Genomic DNA, 20,682 nt, shown 5'->3' with positions numbered 1-20,682 from the left:
AGTGAAGCAAATTAGTTTCACTTTCACTCCTGCTCGGACGATGATGCTATCACCCCCACACACACACAATCACATAATCAAGGAGCTACCCCCCCCCGCGCTTTCCGAGTGCTTTTCTTGTTATTTTTGTAATTGCATAGTTTGCATGGGAAAGTTGTGTAAATTATCTGTGTGAGATAAACAAAGATTTATGCAACTGTTAATCAACCTGTCCACAATTATCTAAGATAAGATTATTATATCCTGTGTAGATCAGTGTTCTTATTTCATATATCGGCCAATATATTGGTTATCAGCCAATATCGGATATCGACCGATATATTGGATATCAGCTTTTTTTAGCCCCCAATATCGGTATCGGCATCAGCCCCAAAAATCCCATATCGGTCAGGCTCTAGTGCACACTATTTCCTGCAATAGTAATGAATGTTGGCACTGAATGTCAATCATAAGATGTGTCCAATATGGGAGTTTTAAAATGCCGGACTGGTTTGTACACGCCTACAGAGTCCTAGCAGTCGGTGAATGCTTCTTGTCTGGTAATTTATTTACAATAATGCCTGCAATTTCCTTTCAGTGGAGGGCAGTAGAGGGAAGCCTCTCATTTAATGGCATGAAATATTGGAGAAGGCTCATTTTGTCCGAGGAATCACATTTACTTACGCTACTTAATTACAGCGGGGGGAGTTATCTCGGAAAGAGAAATAATGAACAGCAGTGATGAGTAGCAGAGTCAAACCAAGGACACACCGTGGCAGGATGATGGGGCCATGGTGCAACAGGCATTTAGTGTAGCTCATCTTGTAGCCGCCGGCCAAGTGGACTTTAACTCTAAAGATGAATCAGGATCACTTTTTGTGTTGGTCTTTTATTCTAGTTTCAAGTGAAAATATGAGGGAACTCTCCAGGAATATTAATTTATGTTAAGCATGAGGCTGTGGCTGAACATCACCTCCAAAATAAGAGGAAAAGTCAGTGCTGTTCTCAAATAATATATCAGCCAGGACTACAGTGCACACATCAGTGGGTTAGATTACAATAAATGTGCATTATTTATGTTTACGTTCCTGTTTAGTCATCAGTAAGTGCATATTTCTCATAGAAGAGTGAAAAATCATATCATTTAGGCTGATAAATTTGAAGTCAGCCTATTGCAAAGAAACAATAACTGTCATTTAAACAGACATAAATAGGAAGCTTGTATTTGTTTTACAACTGCACCGCTTTTACAGCTGTAATATTAACTGTAGCCTGTACTTACATATTCAAGACAAAGCTTCAAACTGTCTAATAAAGTAAAGCACAGTCAAAGGCAGCAATAACAAATAGCAAATGGAAAACATAAAATGAAAGGGGCGCTATCACAAAACCAGAAATACATGTCAAGCATTCATAAAAGCCCTCCTCTCTACTAATACCTCCATAGTTGCTACCAGAGTGCATTACAGTAGTCATGCTGAAAAGACAGATAAGAAAGTGTCTACAACTTACATAAATCTGCATATGACCTCAATATTTGCACATCATTGACTGCAAAAGTGAGAAGTAAATGAAAAACCTGGGTCTGACAAATCCTGAGAGGTGATGTTTGTGAACTTATACATCCTCCTTCACACCATCCAAATGTGTGACTTTGGGCTCTATAGATAAAATTCATTTGACTTCACTTGGTCATGGTACGTGTAAGGATTAAGAGATGCAAGGGAGAAGTCTCTCAGCATTGGGCATTATTATGGTCTGTAAATAGCTTGCACTGTTTGACAATGTAGATTTGAAGGTGTAGAATGAGTATTAATGTGACTTTAGAATGATATTGGGACAGTGTTTCTGCTGATTTGTTTCGTTCCGAGGCTGATTGATGTCAGGGGTGAACTGAAACGTTATTGATCTGAAACAACACTATGGCTACGTTCAGACTGCAGGCAAATGTGGCCCAGATCTGATTGTTCCTAATGTGCTGGGTTGTAGAGATAGGAACTGATTAGAAGAAGTATCAAGGGGATGTAGCTCAGTGGTAGAGCGTATGCTTCGCATGTATGAGGTCCTGGGTTCGATCCCCAGCATCTCCATCTTAGTCCTCAATTTCCTGAGACTTCAGTCTGAAAGTTCTCAGTTTCTTGCGTCACTGAAATGCAACAAATGTCCCAGGAGGAGTAGTGGGACAAACATATTTACTTCCACAAACACAGTGTCCGCCTGCATGGTCACCTATTATATGAGGGCTTCTTCTGCATAAGGGGGTGTAGCTCAGTGGTAGAGCGCGTGCTTCGCATGTATGAGGTCCTGGGTTAAATCCCCTGCATTTCCATCTTAGTTCTCAATTTCCTCAGGGCTCTGCCAAAAGGATCAATGAAGTCCTGTCTAACTTACACTGACAGACCACAGGATTTATGTGACCACCAGAAGGAGTATTGAGTCACTCTGCAGGTCCTTCGTGGTGAGAACTCTATGTAAAGTGAGGAAATGGGATGAGAACCGCTAAGAATCAACTTCTAGGCTACGTTCATACTGCAAGCAAATGTGGCCCAAGTCCATTTTTTTTTGCCCATATACGACCTGTATCTGATCTGTTAAAGTCAGTTTGAACAGCACAAATCTGATTTTCATATGTGGTCTTAAATTCAATATGTATCTGATATTTTGCAATACAACTTCAGTCTGAATAGGCAGGTTGCGTTTAGAGGGGCTTTACGTCATTGAAATGCGACAAGCGTCACAATTCTGCATCCCAGGAGAAGGAGAAAAAACCTGTTTACTTCCATAAACACAGTGTGTGCCTGCGTGGTCACATATTATGGCAGGACATATTTTGTGCAAGGGCATGTAGCTCAGTGGTAGAGCATATGCTTCGCATGTATGAGGTCCTGGGTTCAATCCCCAGCATCTCCATCTTAGTTCTCAATTTCCTCAGGGCTCTGCCCAAAGGGTCAATGAAGTCCTGTATAACTTATTTACACCAATGGGTCACGGGATTTATGTGGCCAGTAGAAGGAGTACTGAGTCACTCTGCCAGTCCTCCATGGTGAGAATTATATGTAAAGTGAGGAAATGGGATGAAAACCGCTAAGAATCAACTTCTAGCCTATGTTCATGCTGCAGGCAAATGTGGCCCAAATCTGATTTTTTTGTCCATATGCGACCTGTATCTGATCTATTAAAGTCAGTTTGAACAGCACAAATCCGATTTTCATATGTGGTCTTGCATTCGATATGTATCGGATATTTTGCAATGCAACTTCAGTCTGAATGGCCTGGTCGCATTTAGCCGACCTTTATGTCATTAAAATGCGACAAACGTCACAATTCTGCATCCCAGGAGAAGGAGAAAAAACCTGTTTACTTCCATAAACACAGTGTGTGCCTGCGTGGTCACATATTATGGCAGGACATATTTTGTGCAAGGGCATGTAGCTCAGTGGTAGAGCATATGCTTCGCATGTATGAGGTCCTGGGTTCAATCCCCAGCATCTCCATCTTAGTTCTCAATTTCCTCAGGGCTCTGCCCAAAGGATCAATGAAGTCCTGTGCAACTTATTTACACCAACGGGCCACGGGATTTATGTGCCCACTAGAAGGAGTACTGAGTCACTCTGCCAGTCCTCCATGGTGAGAACTCTGTGTAAAATAAGGAAATGGGATGAAAACCGCTAAGAATCAACTTCTAGGCTATGTTCATGCTGCAGGCAAATGTGGCCCAAATCTGATTTTTTTTGTCCATATGCGACCTTTATCTGATCTATTAAAGTCAGTTTGAACAGCACAAATCCAATTTTCATATGTGGTCTTACATTCGATATGTATCGGATATTTTGCAATGCAACTTCAGTCTGAATGGCCTGGTCGCATTTAGCCGACCTTTATGTCATTAAAATGCGACAAACGTCACGATTCTGCATCCCAGGAGAAGGAGAAAAAACCTGTTTACTTCCATAAACACAGTGCGTGCCTGTGTGGTCACATATTATGGCAGGACATACTTCACAGAAGGGGATGTAGCTCAATGGTAGAGCGTGTGCTTTACATGGATGAGGTCCTGGGTTCAATCCCCAGCATCTCCAAGTTAATTCTCAATTTCCTTAGGGCTCTGCCCAAAAGGATCAATGAAGTTCTGTCTAATTTATTTACACTGACGGGCCACAGGATTTATGTGACCACTAGAAGGAGTACTGAGTCACTCTGCCAGTCCTCCATGGTGAGAACTCTGTGTAAAGTGAGGAAATGGGATGAGAACCACTAAGAATCAACTTCTAGGCTATGTTCAGACTGCAGGCAAATGTGGCCCAAATCTGATTTTTTTGTCCATATGCGACCTTTATCTGATCTATTAAAGTCAGTTTGAACAGCACAAATCCGACTTTCATATATGGTCTTAAATTCGATATGTATCTGATATTTTGCAATGCAGCTTCAATCTGAATAGCCAGGTTGCGTTTAGCGGAGCTTTATGTCATTGAAATGCGACAAACGTCACAATTCTGTTTCCCAGGAGGAGGAGGGGCAGGAAAAACATATTCACTTCTGTAAACACAGTGTGTGCCCGCGTGGTCACGTATTACGTCAGGACCTCTTTCACACAAGGGGATGTAGCTCAGTGGTAGAGCGCATGCTTTGCATGTATGAGGTCCTGGGTTCAATCCCCAGCATCTCCATCTTAATTCTCAATTTCCTGAGGGCTCTGCCCAAAGGATCAATGAAGTTCCATCTGATTTATTTACACTGACGGGCAACAGGATTTATAGGACCACTAGAAGGAGCAATGTGTGTTATGTCAGGACCTCTTTTGCGCTTGAGGGTCACATTCAGTTCATACTCAGAGCTAATAGAAGTCGCATTTAAAGGTGGGGTAGGAGATCCTGGAAAAATGGTTCGAGCAAGCTACATTTTGAAAATACACAATTAAAAAGTCCAAACCCCTTTCCTCAGACTTCCCACGCCTCCAGAGTACCGGAACATGCAATTTTTGTTCCTGAGGGTTCATGAGTGCTGCGCAGCATCAATTCGCACAATTTATTTTAGTGACAAAACAGTTTTCCCGTGAACTTTCCATCCTAATATACCTAATATAGCTAGCCAAGCTCCGGCTCTGGCTTTGTTTCCTGTACAAGTGCTCCAAGCCTCTGAGAACAGGTGATTCGTGCATAAAGAGGGGTACGTGCAGAGGGGGGAGGGACAAATGGTAGTTGAATTTGATAGACATATCACCATTCAATCATTTTGATGGGTCAGTTAAAATGATTGGATGGTGTTTTTTCAGTCCTCTCCATTCCACAGGTGACTACATTTTTTTATTTTTGAGTTAGAGCATTTAATTAATTGGTTGCAATCGGGGTGTGGAGGGGATTTTAAGCAACTTAGTAAAAAATGCTCCAGGAAAACATCTCCTACCCTGACTTTAATGTGTAAAATGAATGAGCCCACAAAATTTGATATCACAAAAAAATCTGGATTGTGCATTAAGGCAAGAGCTGTCTGAATGTAGTCTGTGTCTAGAAGTTTCACAAAATCAGAGGTTTGTCTGAGCTTGGCAGCTCAATATTTTCAATTAGGTTCCTATTCCTCCACTGCTTTCTTTTCTCCCATTGCCGTCACCCAATTATGCTGTTGATAACATTAACAGAGCCTCTTTGACTTGATGGGAGTGTTTTGTTTGCTGATGTCTTAAGACTCTTACATTTTATTTTGTGGGGGTTTGTTATGCTGTTTTTGAGGCTTTCTCTCATGGTTCTAATCTTTTAATATGTGTAAAAAAAAAGATGTTGTTACTTAGTTGGTTCTCTGCGCCTTTCTATTTCCCCCTGGCTATTAACAAACCACTGGCATATCTGATGTACAACTTTTCTCTGACATGTCACAAAGGCAAGAGCCTCAGTCAAAAATCTGTCTGGATAAATCTTACCTATTCACGTCAGACAATAAAAGTGGGTCTTCTGGAGCTTTCTGATCCCTTTATGTGTCTGCTAGCCCTGCCAAAACATGTAAAAATGTGAAAATAACAGAATAAAACGCTCCTCTGCAATCTTGAAAAAAAAAAAACAAAAAAAAAAACCCATAGCCTTTCAGGAACCCGCGTTTAATTAATTGTCACCAATCCATGACAGATGAGTATTCAAATTAGAGGTTCTTACGCCAACATAAGCAGCCAAAAGTATGCAAATGCTCGACAGCTCTCATTGTTTTTTCATGGATCTTTGAAGACATTTGATGGGTCTCCAGAACTAAGACAGCATAGAGAAAGCCTTGCAGCTCTACCATAAGAATTTGAGCTCGTTTTATGTGTGTTGGTGTGTACTCATACATCGACAGAACACAGAGGAGAGACACATGCTGTGAGCTGCAGTCTGTTTGCTCTAGTCTCGTTAATAGAAAATTAATTCCGCTGATTAAAACTGATTCCTGTTAAGGTGAAGTAACAGCTATTAACTCTGGATAACAAGAATAACCTGTAAGGGCTTGAAGTAGAACTGAAGTGACCATCCATCAGCTGGCCATCTCTAATAGAGTGACCCATGTATGAGAGACATTCTCTCCCAAGGGTCTTTTATGAAATTGAATCCTAATGGAACAACACTAAAAGCCCAGAGCCCCACTAGCAGCACCTAGAGGCGACCGTGTCCATTATATTCCACACAACACAGCTGCATGAACATACAGGGGTTGGACAAAATAATGGAAACACCTTAAAAAATCAACAAAATATAATTTAATATGGTGTAGGTCCGCCTTTTGCGGCAATTACAGCCTCAATTCTCCGAGGTATTGATTCATACAACTTGTGAATTGTTTCCAGAGGAATTTTAAGCCATTCTTCAGTTAGAATACCCTCCAACTCTTTTAGAGACGATGGCGGTGGAAATCGACGTCTTACTTGAATCTCTAAAACTGACCATAAATGCTCAATAATGTTGAGGTCTGGGGACTGTGCCGGCCATACGAGATGCTCAACTTCATTAGAATGTTCCTCATGCCATTCTTTAACAATTCTAGTTGTATGGATTGGGGCATTATCATCTTGAGGTGAAGGTGTTTCCATTATTTTGTCCAACCCCTGTACTCGGCTGCAGTTGTGATTTTGCTTATAAGCCCACACCCTATAAAGCAGGGCCCGTATTCCTAAAGATTGTGAGAATCCTCTCACAGAGCTCCTAACTGAACCTAAAAATTCCTAGCAAGTAGTCTTAGCTTAGGAGTGATTCCAGAACACTCTTAGAGAACTCTGAGCAAGGAATGGACAGAAATTCCTATCTTAGCGAGGAGGTGTGGTTGACCCCGTTGCTAGGTGTGAGTCATCATTTCAAAAGCTGTGATTGGTTGATCCTTAAAGCTACGTAGAAAAAAATATATACTTTTGGTGATAACGGGCAAGGGATGGACCTTCAAATCGATAAACTTAATCATAGAATCTAATCTTATGAAGACTGTGTAATTGTAAATAATATTTCACATAAAAGAAAATATCTGTTAAATGAATAGTAAGCTATTAAGCCTGTAACGGTACACAAAATTTTCGGTTCGGTACGTTTTCGGTTTTCAGAGCCACCATTCGTTTTTTTTCTGTTCGGTACAGGAAGAAAGAAAACCCCTCAAAATGTCTATTAATGCATTTATGAATTTTTTAAACATTTTTCCCCCAATTTTTGGAGACAATAGAATATAGAAAAACAGGACTAATATAATTCTGCTGCTACAAATCAAATAGAAAATAAAATAAATTATTAATATTACTAAATGTATTTTAAACATTCGTATTGCACTTTTCCCTGAAAGGTAGTTTCAAACAAACAAGAAAAATCTAATCACAGTTCTGTCAGTTCACATTCTGCAGAAAAATAACAAAAAAAATAAATTCCACATGAAGTGCAACATTAACAAGAGGGTAAACTGGTATTCTGTTGAAATAAACTGAAGAGAAACACTGACAACACAGTGAACCAAATTATTTATTTTAGGACAGAGAACAAACTGTTTAGGACACTGTGTGTATTTATGTGTGCCTGTGTGCACGGGGGATGTTTTTTTTTTTTTTTTTTTTTTTTTTTTTGTCGGAGCTGGGGGGTACGCAGTTATATACCTGGGGCTGCGGTCCATAACTAACGTAACGAATGCTGTCGTGAAATGAAAGTGAAACTTTACATACTTTCAACATTCTATTTATTCCTGTATCATACAGTGTGCGTGATAGACAGACAGACAGAGCTAGTGTAAGTGTTTTAGAACTACCGTAGTTCCTAGGGGCCAAACAATGTCCGTCTTATTAACGTCTCTTTCCTCGTTGTTGTTTTTCACCGGGACCTGAACTGATCCAAACGGGACTGTAATGATTGTCGAGGGTCTGCAGTCTCTTCCTTCCAGGTTCACATCATATTTGTTGTTTTTTTTTAAACTTTATATCAACTACTATTTTATATTTTGGGTCAATGTGTGCGTCCTTCCATATGTCCGTGTGAAACTTGCGCAGATTTAAAGTTCCGCATCGAACGACAGCTTTAGTTCCTTTTCATTTTCTCATCATACTGTGCCGTTTCGGTACCGAACCGAAACCGAACCGAACAGGTGTGTACCAAAACGGTTCGGTTCAGTACATGTACCGTTACAGGCCTATAAGCTATACTTTAAAATTATCCTACAAAATGTGTGAAAAAACTCAGGCCCACTTGCACAGTATTCACATAGTGATAGTTATATTTATTTGCTCGTATTAATTGGCATGCTGGTAATTTTTGCACTTTCAACTTTCAACATTTCAACTCAATTTGGTATTAACGAGGGTAAAATGGCTCAGCTTTCATCAGTGTCTGTGATTGCTGACCAGCCTCAGGAGGTTGTGACAGACCCAGGTCATCGCTGCTGCTTTGTTGCATTGTCCCTGTTGCCAAATACCTCAGTGTTGTGATGATTTTCATTTGGGGTGGTATTGCACTGTGGCGTTGGGTTGGAGAAGTAAGTGCATCTCTAATAAGATCAACCACAAACATGATTCCTGCACGATCCAATCTGTAGCGTTTAATTAATTCACTGTCATCCAGTGTTTGGAGAATATCCCTTCTGCCTCTTCCGTCGGCCATTTTGCCCTCTGTTTAGGGAACTCCTAAGCCGCTTAAAAGTCCTCTTCCCTGCTCTTAACAGATCTCACCTTAGGAGCTCTCTTAAGGGCTAGGATTCTTAAGGAATAGCTTTTATCTTTACTAAGATCTACTCTTCATTTTTAGGGGAATTTTTAAGAAAACATCATGATTCTAAGAATTTTCTTAGAATTTGGCCACTAGGAGCAGCTCTTTGCACTAAGAATCTTTAGGAATACGGGCCCAGGGGTCTCAAACTCATTTCCTTTCAGGGGCCACATTCAGCCCGATTTGATCACTGTAAGACTGGATAGTTGAGTTTACTTAAAAAATCTCAAGGAAACTCATTGCCTGAAAAAATGTAAGTAATGAGTAATGAAAACTTGAGTGTATTAAACTTAAATGTTTGATTTGAATAGAATTACTATTTAAGTACAACACACTAAATACCAAGTTAATTTAACTTAAAATTTGTTTCTATGTCAATTTTTTTGAATAATCAGTAGACTTAGTATCACCAGTTCATTGAACTCAACTCCAAGTTGATTAAAATTAAAATCTTTTGCAATATAAATGACTTTGTATAATTATTCAACTTAATATATTGTAGCGTGTAGTAGGGCTGTGCAATTAATCGAAATTCAATTACGATTTTGATTATTACACGCAACGACTACAAAAATTATGTAATTGAGAAAAAACGATTATTAATTTTGAGTTGATTTAATTCACGCACACGCAAGCTCCCATGAGCTGCTCTGCCCCGCCCCCCTCTAAGCTACTGCTGCCAGCTAGCCGGCAGGTCCACCCCAAGAGGAAAGCTGTACCTAGCAGTCTGGAAAAATGGCAGGAGAATCACAGCAGAAGTGCTTGGTAAACAAAAAAGGCAAGTCAAATTCAATTGTATGGAATCACTTTGGGTTTGATGAAGAAGACGAAGAGCAAAAACACATCATGTGCAAAAAGTGTTTCGTAGTTGTGTCCGCACCGACCGCTAACACAACAAACCTTTGTAACCATCTGAAATTGAACCACCGCGACCTTTATGATAATCTGATGAAAAACTAAAACACACAAAAACTCCGTCTACAACTTCGTCCGCAGTGCAATCTTCAGTCTCCGAATCTCTTTACGCTGCAACTCCCGTATTAACCTAACCCGAATCCATATAACCCTGACGTGCATATTCTAGATGGCTATTGTATACAGAAGACCTGAACTGAAACCTCACGGCACGCCACTGAATTTACTATGTTTCATACTACATTGAACATACTTGAATTCATAATTTGCACTTTACGTGAGTTTTTTTTTTTTTTTTTTAAATTGCTACAGTTCTATGGCAGGTCTATAGCAGTTTAATTCCAGTGCACTATTTGTTTACAAAAGGAAACATACTTGAATTTACAGTACACTTATTTGCATTCAAAGATTTTGTTTTGTACAAAAGTGAACATACTTTGTTTTAGTGGTTAAAAGCTTTATTTATGTTTAAAGAGTATATTTTACATTGTTTTGCAAGAAAAAAATAAACAGCTTTAAGGTTAACAAATAATCGTTTTTAATAATCGTGATTTCAATTATTGCTAAAATAATCGTGATTTTTTTTTTTTTCTATAATCGAGCAGCCCTAGCGTGTAGTGATGTGACGTTCACAAACAAATTGAATCTTTTGAACGGCTCTTTGAAATGAACAATGGAAACCGAGTCTTTGTGAAGAGCCGTTCATTTGGGGGGTTTTTTTGAGGGAGTGTCCGATTGCCTGTCAATTTAGCATCACTGGGGCATGTCTCATGGCAAGAAGTTAGCAAAAAAACAACAGTTTGAAGCATGAGGTGAGCATACTGGAGGAGGAGGAGCTGGAAGACTGATCAAAACCAGAGAAAAGTTTGAGTGAGTGAGTGAGTGACCACCTGTGAGTAATGAGCCAAAGAAAAAGGAGGAGTATTTGGATGCACTTTTCAGAAAGAAAAGATGGGCATGCAACTTGAGAATTGCACTACAGTTCAGGTATTTAAGTAATTGCAGAGATTAATCACTGTTGTGTTTTGTGCAGTTTTTTCCGTATGTTTACACACATTTATTGTTCTTGTTTTGAGGAGAATAAAATGTTATTTCATAAGAAAATGTTTCATTTTCTTCTTCATTTTTAGGCTACAGACTAGTCCACATAATGTACCGTGATGTTTTTGGTCAAATTCCAGCATTTGCCTAATGTCACCTCTCATGTCATGTATTTAGCCCACATATTTTAACTAACTATTCTTTTTTACGGTAAGATAATATTTACCGCCGTGCCAATTAAACACCTTTAAAATGTAATGTTAAACATCACATGTAGCCTATTTAGTCATTAAAATTCTGGTGTTTCAAAATTATGCAAAAAACATAAAAGAGCCAGTCTTTTGAACGGCTCTTTTCAGTGAACAGCTCCTGATTGAACAGCTCCCTTCAAAGAGCCAAAAGCCCATCACTAGTAGCGTGGATGGAAGTTGGGCAGGAAATTAGCTCAGTGTAATTTGCCAGTACAGGAAGTGCGTCTAATTTGGCACAACATTAAGATTTCCATTGTACAAAAACAATCTTTGATGAACAGGAAAGCCATTGTTCTTCCTATGGCTCTGACTCATGGTGCAGCTGTACAAAAATACAAAAACAAACACAAAAAGGCCAATAAACACTGCCATACACACATTAAATCCAAATTAACACTAACACCACAACCCCGCTGAACCCCTGCACAGAAAAATAACACATTTTCAACAACATGCCCAATACCCACAATGCAATACAGAGATAAAAAGGTGTGGGCATGACTAAAACTTAGTGATTTTAATCCATTTACCTTAAATTTTTTCACTCTTCCTACTATATCTACATATTAGTAGAATATACTTAACATTTTATAGTAATGTAATAAAACTTAAATCATTGAAGTACATTGTAATTAAAGCATTTTAGTAAATACAAATTCTGGGCTTACAGTGATCTCAAGTGGGCCGGACCAGTAAAATAATAGCATGATAACCTATGAATAATGACAACTCCAAATTTTTGTTGTGGTTTTAGTGCAAACAAAAACAACAACAACATTAAATTATGAAAATACTTACTTTTATAAACTATCCAAACAAAAAAGATATGAATGACCTGAAAAAACTGAAATTTCCTAAAAAAAAAAAAAAAAACCGCAATTTTAACAATATTATGCCTCAACTTACCATTTCTACATGTGCATTATGGATCAGATCTACAAAGACCCTAAACACTTTGTAACAGGCAGAAAATTGTTAAAATTGTGCTTAATTTTCTTTAGACATTTCAGGTTGTTCATATTTGTTCAGGTTATTCACGTTTTATTATTACAGGATCATTTGTAAATGTCAATATTTTCATAATTTAATGTTATTTTTTGCACTAAAACAGTGGTTCCCAACCTTTTTTGGCTTGTGACCCCATTTAATGTTACAATTTTCTGGCGATCCCAGACATTCAAAATGGAGACTTTTTTTTTTTGTTCTTTTTTTTTTTTGCTAAAACTAATTTGTTTTTGATCATGTAATAGTTTGCCATACTATGTTGCAAATAAACATTAATTTTAGATGACATTTAGTCTATATAATGTATATTATTATAGATGGAGGCAGAAAAGCCAGGTGTAGATTACTGCACAAAGTGTGAATTTGATTTTCCTTGGTCAGGATATGTACAGTCAGTCCAGCTTGGATTTACAAGGCTGACAATTAATACTGAACAAACAAGAACTGAAACTATGAATTATGAAAGAGCTGCAGCATCTGAAACCGACCACAATGAACATTTGACAGATAAACAGAACCACAGTGCTTCAGTTTCAGCTTCACAGTTTGTCATGTCTGTTATGGATTGTCTCTGTCAACTCTCTTTTTATCAATTACTAGAAATTTCAGGCGACCCCATTTGAATTCCAGGCGACCCCACATGGGTTCCCGACCCCAAGGTTGAAAAACACTGCACTTAAACAAAGACAAACATTTGAAGTTGTCATTATTTGCGAGCATAATGCAATATTTTTTTTTTTCACATCAAACCGAGAAGAAAATATGGAGTCCTTATTCTTTGTAGGTCATTGTGCTGTTATTTTACTTGAGATCATATTGGTCTGTTTGTGGAACCTTAAGTAGAATGAGTTCCACAGCCTTGACTGGGGAATTTTTGCACTTCGCAAATTCATCCCATGGGCCAGATTGGAACCTTTGGCAGGCCGCATTTGGCCCCTGGGCCGCATGTTTGAGACCCCTGCTATAAATGGTTGTCTGTTTAATCGCCGGCTGTCCCATCATGCATCAGGTGAACAGCTGTGTCCCATTTCAGAAGCTGCGTGATACAAAAGATGCAACAGAAACCAAAAGGAGCATTTACCCAGATTGGCCATTCATGAGTTATTTACAGTTTCATCACCTGCATGTTTTCAATGACAAATCCAATGAAACAACAAAGACTAATATGACTTCACGCTTCTAAAAATGAGTGACAGCGTGGTAAAACTCCGTGCTACAGAATCCCTTTAATGTCTAAATGTCCAAAATGTGTCATTATGATGAAAATAGCCTGTGTAGACTCGGCCCTCGCAGCAGTGGAAACATAAAACCATTTCCAGGAATATGCTCGGTGATATCTGCACAGCACTCCTAAAATTAGCAATGACCAACTGTGATGCAATGCAAAATATTGTGACAATTTCTAATTTTATTATATAACCATTATAGAATGCTCAAATAAACACCTAGCTGTGTGAATATCTGCACACGGCTGCGAGGATCTGTATCTGTTATGTCTACAAACACAGAAACAGTGTATTTATCAGCTCCTTTTTAAGAACACCAGGCTGAGAAACCATCAGCATCCTCAAAGCTGAGTTTCTGGACTGGAAAAAAAATTGTCAGATGGAATCAGATGCTCAGCAAAGTACATCATTAGAGCTGCCTAGAAGTACAAGTAGGATTTATAATAGAATGTACACAACGGATTCATCTTAAAGCTTCTGACATTATCACATAATTTATATCTAGGGATGTTGATGCTTTATTTTCCAGCACTTTGCTTTCCTATATATTGTTGCTTTGACAGCTTCATTTAACCCTTTCATGCATGGAATTGGGAAAAAAGTATCTAGTATCTTGATTTTATTGCTTAAAATTAGGCTAAAGTTTAAATTCATTCAGATTTTTTTTAAAAATATGGTTTTAATAAGAAGATATTTAACCCTTAAGGGTCTGAGCCTATTTTGGTTGTTTTTGAGTACTTTTGATTTTGCCTTTATGTACTATGTAAAGAAATGTTTACTTAACCCATGTTTGGTGTCTTTTTTTTTTTTTCAGCACGACTTCATCTATCTCATTTGCCTATTATTTTTTCACTTTAACCTACTATATCAACACAAAAGGCCAAAAAACACACAAAATATATAAATACGATCTGAAAAATGTATATAATTTGTTGCATAAATAACACAAAGATGCTTAATGAACCTTTTCAGAGACTTTAAAAGGGAATATTGGTTCCAAATATTAGGTATAGAAAATCAAAATTGTAATAAATTAAAACTATACTCAAATATTTGACATAAACGCATATCTTTACATAGGTGTCCCCCCACGGTCCTCCCGGTTTCCGCATCTGGTTCAGGTGGGGTCATTCTCACCCTTACCTGTAATGCTAATGCAGTCTGTGGATTAGAATCCGCAGATTCGGCCAGTTTTTTCCATTTTGAAAAAGGACAAAAATGACGAAGATATGATAACGCTTGCTTTGTATCGCTATAATAACGCTATATCGCTTGTTTCCTCCGGTTTCAAACCGTCATATCTCCGGTTATCTTTGCTCTATCAACATCAAATAAAAAGTGGGAGAGAGTTTCAAGTCCGTACTTTCAAAAGCAATTATCTGTGGTCTATGTGACCAACTTACGACGCTATGATGTGTTGAAAATGTCATGTGAGTCAGTCACGGAGCCATGACCATGGACCCCTAAGGGTTAAGTGCCCGTGTATGTGCAAAAAAAGGGGTAAAAATGTTTTAAAAAATCGATAGTTTCGGGGAAAAAAATGCAACATTGTGAGAGTTTAATGTCTTTATAGGATGTACAAACATACACAAGAGAGAAAAGACTGATTTTACATGTTTAAGAGGGAAAATCCTCATGGTGGTATGAATATTGATTCATGTGGACGCTATGTATCAAAGGAGTCAAAATAACATATAGCTGTGATAATGCTAGTTTTATTTGAATTGTTGACAAATTATTGCATTATACCCAAAGATATTAACAGTTATCAGACATATAAAGATGCCTAAAATTTATAAATGAGAAATTTTGTGTGTTATTACATTTAATGAGGATTTTAGACTTTTATGTGTTGTATATTTATATTAGTCCTTGGATGCACGGCTAATAATGGCATGAACGTACACGCGGAAACCTTATAATGCATACAGATAACACACGAATTAAAAGTGGCATGTATATTTACACGAGTGATGATATCACAATGACTTCAGAGCTCTTCATTCTAATGATAAATGTAGGTCATTTTTAAAATATTTCAAAGTAGAAGTAATACATATTGCCCCTTTAAATGCCCACGTATGTGCAACAAAGGGGTAAAAATGTTAAAAATAAATAGTTTCGGAGAAAAAAAATGCAACATTGTGAGAGTTTAATGTCTTTATAGGATGTACAAACACACACAAGAGAGAAAAGACTGATTTTACATGTTTAAGAGGGAAAATCCTCATGGTGGTATGAATATTGATTCATGTGGACGCTATGTATCAAAGGAGTCTAAGTAACATATAGCTGTGATTATGCTAGTTTTATTAGAATTGTTGAAAAATTATTGCATTATACCCAAAGATATTAACTTTTATCAGACATATAAAGATGCCTAAAACTTATAAATGAGAAATTTTGTGTGTTATTACATTTAATGAGGATTTTAGACTTTTATTTGTTGTATATTTATATTAGTCCTTGGATGCATGGTGTCCACATGCATAGACAGTTGGTTTTCAGGGTGTGCAATAGAGCCCAACCGATGTGGGATTTTTGGGGCCGATGCCGATACCGATATTGGGGGCTAAAAAAAGCCGATATCCAATATATCGGCCGATATCCGATATTGGGTGATATATGAAATAAGAACACTGATCTACACAGAATATAATAATCTTATATTAGATAATTGTGGACAGGTGGATAAACAGTTGCATAAATCTTTGTTTATCTCACAAATATAATTTACACAACTTTCAAATGCAAACAATGCAATCACAAAAATAATTAGAGCAAAAAAATATGACTTACCACACAATTATGTTTTCACTCACAAATTTGGATGTGTCTGCCTCACAGCACTACAACTTCTAATGTGGACTAAGGACTAAACTGAGCATGTGCAGAGTGAATTAGGTGAGTCCTAAGTTGTTCCTGATTGGAGCAATTGCAAGAGTTACAACTGACCTGTGTTACAACTGTCCCCAGTCTCCCCTACACTATTAACACCCAGGCCTGCTGACAGAATGAAACTGTGAGGTAGACAGGAAGTGCACGGATATGGGTGTGTGTTGGGGGGTGAATACTTTGTAAGACGGGGGGGGGTGGGGGGTGTCCATGATTTTCGGAGGGGGGGCGGTTTAGCAGTCCATCCTCATCAGAGCGCATGGTAGTGGTCTGTGATTTTTGCCGGGGTGGGGAGTCGGAGCAGGGGGGGATAAGCAGTCCATAGCGTCATTGTCCATGCAGGAGTGAAAGTGAAACTAACTCGCTTTAAAGTTCCTCTTATTCTCCGACCAGCACACACACACACACACACACAGGAGCAGCGAGCAACAGAATCTCCGCGCAGCAAAAAAAAAAAGTTAATATATCGGCTACATATTGGCCGATGTTGATTAATTGGTGATAAGCTATAATTGGCCCAATTAATCGGCTGGCCAGTTAATCGGTTGGGCTCTAGTGTGCAAGCTATATTTTACATCAAATTTCATAGAAGCGGATAATATTTTTGTCACCTGATATAGTCATTAATCGGCCTAGAACTAATGCACTGCAAAAGTCTGTTTTATTCAGGTCATCGCAACTCTGGAATAATTTGCCAAAAAGGCTGAGGGGCTCACCTAATTTAGATGTGTTTAAAAGAACACTAAAGTCTAGGGTGTACCATATGTGAAAGTTGTACTTATTGGAATGTTAACTGTTATTTATTGCTACTGCACTGTCACTGTTGAGCTAATAGGACTTGGTATTACAATCCCTGATTGATCAGCATTTGGTGATGAGTGGGGTAGGGGTAAAAGCTTCACTGGGGTCTTCAGGTGGGCACCCTGCTTCGTTGATGTTTCGCTGATAGGCTCACAATGGCGGTTTGGATCGATGGTGACTATTTACCTGCCTTGATGGCGGTTTGGGTCGATGGCGCTGTAAAGAGAAAAAAAAAAAAAAAAGTGTACAGGGTGGGGAAGCAAAATTTACAATATTTTGAGGCAGGGATTGAAAGACAGTGTATGACCAATTAGTTTATTGAAAGTCATGAGAATTTATTTGCCACAAGAAAATTTACATAATAGAAAATGTTTTTATTCTGTGTCCTCCTTCTTTCTCTATAACTGCCTTCACACGCTTCCTGAAACTTGCGCAAGTGTTCCTCAAATATTCAGGTGACAACTTCTCCCATTCTTCTTTAATAGTATCTTCCAGACTTTCTCATAATAGTTTTGCTCATAGTCATTCAGTTCTTTCCATTATAAACAGTCTTTATGGACACTCCAACTATTTTTGAAATCTCCTTCGGTGTGACGAGTGCATTCAGCAAATCACACACTCTTTGACGTTTGCTTTCCTGATTACTCATATGGGCAAAAGTTTCTGAAAAGGTATGGATAATAGTGTTAGGTATGATTATGACATCAATATATGTTTGGTTTCAAAACAATTGACGTAGTGCCTGCTGAGAAAAAACAACTAAATGTTCATTGTAAATTTTGCTTCCCCACCCTGTACACCGGCGGTTTGACAGACACCACGGATGCATAGATCTGTTGAGCACATAGGACTTGGTATTACAATCCCTGATTGAATGGCACTTGGTGATGAGTGGGGCAGGGGTAAAAGCTTCACTGGGGTCTTCAGGTGGGCACCCTGCTTCATTGATGTTTCGTTGATAGGCCCACTACATCTCCACAGGGCTCAACGGCGACACCAAGCGTCCCTGGAGTGCCCCCCTCGGCTTTTACCCCCGGTGGTCACTTTGCAGCCCAGATGGGGTCCTTCCTCTTTATCGGTAGCCAGCTGTCGGCGGCTTCCGACAGTGATCTGATGGCTTGCTGAAGGGCCTGTCCTCGTACTCCCGTCCCCTTCAGAAGCTTGGTTGTGGATCCAGCGACAAAGCCTCTGCATCCGACCTCCATGGGAAGCACATGGGCACACCAGCCACGTTGTTCTGCCTCTGCTGTTATGTCGGAGTATTTCAGGCGTTTGCGTTTGTGTGCTTCACTGACTGCAGCCTCCCATGGTACAGTCAGTTCTACGATGAGCAGTGACTTCTGCGATGTTGACCATAAGACCAGGTCTGGTCTGAGATTAGTTGTAATTATCTCAGGTGTAAAGATGAGCTTCTGGTCTAGATCAGCCTGCATTTGTATTGATGCATTTGTATTGATTGCGAATGATGTATCAATTTTTGTTGACTTTTTAACTGGGACCCCATGAAGACTAGCAACCACTCCGACGGAAGCTAATGGGGATCCCCAATAAACAGTAAACAATTATTCTAATGTTGTATTTAGGTCATTTTTAAAATATTTCAAAGTAGAAATACTACATATTGCCCCTTTAAGTATCCCTACTCGACTACACTTTGTTAAATAGATGCTGTGCACAGCCGTAGTATAAATGGCTCTTTCGTCTCAATATAAATTCTACACGTTATTTTCCCATTCGGAGGTTTTGGATACAAATGACTTCCAATTAAAAGCTCAATTAATCCCCTCTGCTCTCATTTCATTACAGCTCAGTTTCAGCAGAGAGAGGGCACACAAGTTATGTGTCAAGTCAGGAGTTCTTCACAGACCATTGAGAGCAAAGCGTCTGAATAAATCCTGAAAGATGGATAAATGAGCAGCACTTGATTTTGTGTCGGAAAAGCGACAAGCTCAATTTTTAGTGGCTGAACTGATTCACTTGTTAAAAATATATTTGATTGTACAGCACTTGTCCATTACTCACCCTGGGAAAAAATTTCAGTGACCTCAGCGACTTATTTTAGCTTCTTTCAGAGCTGTTAACTTTTGTGTTTGTGTGGGAGGGGTGACGATGCGTTGTGAATAATATATGCGTGTTTATATGTATGGTCAAGTGTCTGGGAGTTAGGCTGTGAAAGCTAATTTTATGATCTTTCTCACTTAAAATCATTTTCTTTTAACCTCTTCATATACTGTACGAGAGTTGATAAAGTGTTTTGTGTATTTAGGCGCTTCTCCAATTTTTTTGTCCATTTCATATTTTAACCCATAAAGACCCAAACATCCATCACCAACCAAAACCATATATTGATCTAAAGTGTTTAATACTTGTTGATCTACTAATTCTATTAATACGTGTAAATTATTGGTGTAAAATGTAGTTTGTCATCTTTTCATGGTCGTCGGATATGACCCATTTGGATGTTCAGAGGCTCTGTAGTTACCGTGGAAACACTGTCATCTTCTACAACACTGATTCACCTATAAAACCCATGGAAAACTGGAAAGTTTGGGCCACATTTGTCAGCAGTCTGAATGTGGCCTAGAAGCTGACTCTTAGCGGTTCTCATCCCATTTCCTCACTTTACACAGAGTTCTCACCACGAAGGACCAGCAGAGTGACTCAGTCCTCCTTCTAGTGGTCACATAAATCCCCTGGCCCATCAATGTAAATGAATTAGATAGAACTTCATTGATCCTTTGGGCACAGCTCTCTGGAAACAGAGAACTTTCAGACTGAAGTCTCAGGAAACTAAGAACTAAGATGAAGATACTGGGGATTGAACCCAGGATCTCATACATGCAAAGCACATGCTCTACCACTGAGCTACATCCCCTTGTGTAGAAGAGATCTTGACGTAATACATGACCACGCATTACGGAAGTAAATATGTTTTTCCTGCCGCTCCTCCTCCTGGGACGCAGAATTGTGACTTTTGTCGCATTTCAATGACGTAAAGGTCGGATAAATGCGACCTGGCTGTTCAGGCTGAAAGCGCACTGCAAAATATCAGATATGTATCAGATTTAAGACCACATATAAAAATTGGATTTGTGCTGTTCAAACTGACTTTAACAGATCAGATACAGGTCGCATATGGGCAAAAAAACTGGGAAGTTTGGGCCACATTTGTCAGCAGTCTGAACATAGCCTAGAAGTTGACTCTTAGTGGTTCTCATCCCATTTCCTCACTTTACACAGAGTTCTCACCATGGAGGACCAGCAGAGTGATTCAGTACTCCTTCTAGTGGGCACATAAATCCCCTGGCCTATTGGTGTAAATAAATTAGGTAGAACTTCATTGATCCTTTGGGGAGAGCCCTCAGGACATTAAGGACTAAG

The 20,682-nt window shown here is 38.9% G+C and overlaps 1 protein-coding gene and 7 non-coding genes across 8 annotated transcripts in view; 7 read left to right on the top strand and 1 right to left on the bottom strand.

Moving 5' to 3' along the window:
* The window catches only part of htr1fa (5-hydroxytryptamine (serotonin) receptor 1Fa), a 117,917-nt gene that overhangs the window by 28,249 nt on the left and 68,986 nt on the right, over positions 1-20,682 (top strand). The gene's annotated exons all lie outside the window — the stretch shown is intronic.
* trnaa-cgc (transfer RNA alanine (anticodon CGC)) lies at positions 1,998-2,069 on the top strand. The gene has a single exon. It is a non-coding gene; the product is annotated as a tRNA-Ala (tRNA).
* trnaa-cgc (transfer RNA alanine (anticodon CGC)) lies at positions 2,237-2,308 on the top strand. Its single transcript has one exon. It is a non-coding gene; the product is annotated as a tRNA-Ala (tRNA).
* On the top strand, positions 2,818-2,889 carry trnaa-cgc (transfer RNA alanine (anticodon CGC)). Its single transcript has one exon. It is a non-coding gene; the product is annotated as a tRNA-Ala (tRNA).
* trnaa-cgc (transfer RNA alanine (anticodon CGC)) lies at positions 3,402-3,473 on the top strand. Its single transcript has one exon. It is a non-coding gene; the product is annotated as a tRNA-Ala (tRNA).
* trnav-uac (transfer RNA valine (anticodon UAC)) lies at positions 3,987-4,058 on the top strand. The gene has a single exon. It is a non-coding gene; the product is annotated as a tRNA-Val (tRNA).
* On the top strand, positions 4,578-4,649 carry trnaa-ugc (transfer RNA alanine (anticodon UGC)). Its single transcript has one exon. It is a non-coding gene; the product is annotated as a tRNA-Ala (tRNA).
* Positions 20,105-20,176, bottom strand: trnaa-ugc (transfer RNA alanine (anticodon UGC)). The gene has a single exon. It is a non-coding gene; the product is annotated as a tRNA-Ala (tRNA).

This window comes from Sphaeramia orbicularis, chromosome 21 (assembly GCF_902148855.1).
Source record: "Sphaeramia orbicularis chromosome 21, fSphaOr1.1, whole genome shotgun sequence".
Taxonomy (NCBI): Eukaryota; Metazoa; Chordata; class Actinopteri; order Kurtiformes; family Apogonidae; genus Sphaeramia; species Sphaeramia orbicularis.
This window is presented reverse-complemented; position numbering and strand designations above follow the sequence as displayed.